Consider the following 3,184-nt stretch of genomic DNA (forward strand, 5'->3'; position numbering starts at 1 on the left):
TGGTATAAACATACAACGGAATATTATTCAGCCTTGAAAAGGAGGGAAATTCTGACACATGCTACAAAATGGTTGAACCTCGAGGACATTATGTTAAGTGAAATAAACCAGTCACAAAAAGACAAATACTGTGTGATTCCACTTATATGAGGTACTGAGAGTAGTCACACTCAGAGACAGAAAGTAGAATGGTGGTTGCCAGGGACTGGGGAAGGGCGGAATGGAGAGTTGTTTAATGGGTGCAGAGTTTCAGCTGGGGAAGATGGATGAGTTCTGGAGATGGATGGTGGTGATTATTGCACAAACAATTTGAATGTACTCAATGCCACTGAACTGTACACTTAAAAGTCAGACTGAGAAAGACAAATATCATATGATATCATGGAATCTAAAAAAAATGATACAAATGAACTAATTTACAAAACAGAAACAGACTCACAGACTTAGAAAACAAACTTACAGTTACCAAAGAGGAAAGCTAGGGGGGAGGGATAAATTAGGAATTTGGAATTAACAGATACACACTACTATATTTAAAAGAGATAACCAACAAGGACCTACTGTACAGCATAGAGAACTCTACTCAATATTCTGTAATAACCTCAATGGGAAAAGAATTTTCCCCTCAATGGGAAAAGAATTTGTATATATATACATATATATAACTGAATCACTTTGCTGTACACTTGAAATTAACAAAACATTGTATAAGTCAACTATACTCCAATATAAAATAAAAAATTTTTAAAAATGGTTAAAACGGTAAATTTTAAGTTATGTGTATTTTACCACACACACACACTCACACACACACACACATAAAATACAGTGAAAGCAGTTTAGCAAATCCATGTTCACAGCAGCAAGGCCATGGCCTGGTTCTCAATCTTCTCCAAGGACACACAGCAGCTGCTACCTTCTTCCCAGGGTGCGCAAGTGCTTCATGAGCCATCTTGATCTTTCTAAGAGGCATTTCCATGGGGCTCTCCAAGTGAACATTCTTATGGTCCCGAGATAAACACAGGGAGAAAAATCAGCAAACCTGAAGCTCTTGCAAATTGAAGACCAAGTTGGCCTGTTTACTCTGCAGAAGATAGTAACTAACACACAGCGTCCAAGCCAGATTTCTCAGGTGGATGCATCATGATGGAGCACAAACTCAATTTAATACAGTAATAATAAAATTCTGCATAGCCATTAAATTTTAGGATCTACAGCAGCATTTTCCAAAGTATGTTCTGTGGGATGTTCATAAATGTTACGTGAAAAAAAAATTCTGTTGTGAAATACACTTTGGCACATTGGATTAAACAGGTTAAACAGCTTCTTTACTGCAGGATTCTCAGAGCCGTGCTAGTGTGTGACACAGATTCCAAGTGGGGAGGCTTGGAGAATACTCAGGCAAGTGGTTGCCAAATGGATCTGACCACACAACGCTTTTTCAGGATCATGTGAGGGACTGATGTTCCATAAACACACTTTGGGGAAACTTTCATTTAGAGAAAAGTAATAAAATAGGAGATGGATGTACACCTGACCAGGGTGTCAGCAAACTATAGCCCTTGGGCCTAATCCATCCAACTGCTTGTTTTTTCACAGAACTGAGAATGGTTTTTACATGTTCAAATGGTTACATTTTAAATAGTTATGTAAGTTCTTGCATAACATTCTGGTTTTGCCTCTTGGCTCCCAGAGCCCCAAATATTTACTAACTGACTCTTTAAGAAAAAGTTTGCCAATTCCTGTACTAGGCTGTGAAAATATTTGAAGACTGTTCATTCTTCTTGACTCTCCACAGAAGCAATAATAATTATGATGTCCTGTTAGAAGTGCCTACTATGTGCTAGGCATGTATTATTTCCATTAATCGTCACAACAACTCTGTGAGAAAGGTATTATGGTCCCCATTTTATGGATGAGAACACTGAATATCAGAGAAGTAAGGTGTGTATCAGAGTCAGAACTCAAACCCAGGTCTAACCCCAAAGTCGGTCGTGGTTCCTTTGTCAATGGTTTACAAAGTAGGGTCCATGTATCCTGGGGTCGGGCAGATAAGACAAGCCATTGGAGCTCAGTGAAAAATTAGATCTTTTCATTACATGTATTTTTAGCTTATCCTTCACTTTAAATTTTGTATATATATTTTATTATAATATATAATAATTATAATAATAAATCAGCTAAAATTAGCCTTAATCAGTAGCCAATAGACAGTTTTTTAGGAACCTCATAAATTGCTCCCCTTTCACCTCACCTCAGTTCCCAAGTAACTGAGAGAGACAGAGGGATCTGGGGACTGGAGAAGGAAATGCCACCTTTATTCTTGAGAGAGCCATGGGAGAATCTGTCTTAGGTGAGGTGTGCGGCAGTTATGGGCTTCCCAAGGCTGAATTCCAGAAATAGTCGTGTTCCTTGATCCAGTCACAGATGCCCCTGAAAAGCACAGGATGCCTTTTGTGGGGTCCCCTTTACCACTAAGCCTCCCACTGTCAGGGACAGAGGGGAAGGTGTGCTCCCTGAGGACATCTGTCCCCATAGAGGAGAGAGGGAGGGGCTGAGCTATGCATGCCTGGCTCCTGCCCCCCTAAATATCAATCATCTAGATAATTCCCCCTTCTCCCCTAGGGAGAGGGAGGAAGGGCTGGAGCATTACGCTAATGGAGCTCTTCCTTTAGGTGGAAGGGAACCCCATGCATTGGGTGTGAGAATTTTCCACCTAACAATATTGTACATGATATATCTATTTAGTAATATATGTATTTTATATAGTTATTACTGCATATATGCTAAGCATTTTTCTATCAATAAACCATCAGGTACACAATGAAAACCATCTGAAGACCACTATTCTATACTGTACTGTACAATTATGTGGCCAAGTTCCCTGCAGTTGAAAAAGAATAGGAGAACATAGTTTATTGTAGGATCTGGGCCTCCTGGGTCTTAAGAGGAGATGAACCTTGGCTTTACTAACTTGCATCTAAATGCTCTGAACACCGCCACTAACTTACAGGTCTCTAAAGGAAAACTTGTTTTTGAGCCAGAAGACAAATTCCATTCCTGGCAGCTTTTTTCTGAACAGTTTCCTACTTGAGTGGCGATCTTACTATGGGGAAATCCACTCAGAGAGCTCCAAGTTAGACCAATGGCAAATAGGAAACCTTGAAGTTCACGTGTGCATTCA

Source organism: Balaenoptera ricei, chromosome 3, assembly GCF_028023285.1.
Source record: "Balaenoptera ricei isolate mBalRic1 chromosome 3, mBalRic1.hap2, whole genome shotgun sequence".
Taxonomy (NCBI): domain Eukaryota; kingdom Metazoa; phylum Chordata; class Mammalia; order Artiodactyla; family Balaenopteridae; genus Balaenoptera; species Balaenoptera ricei.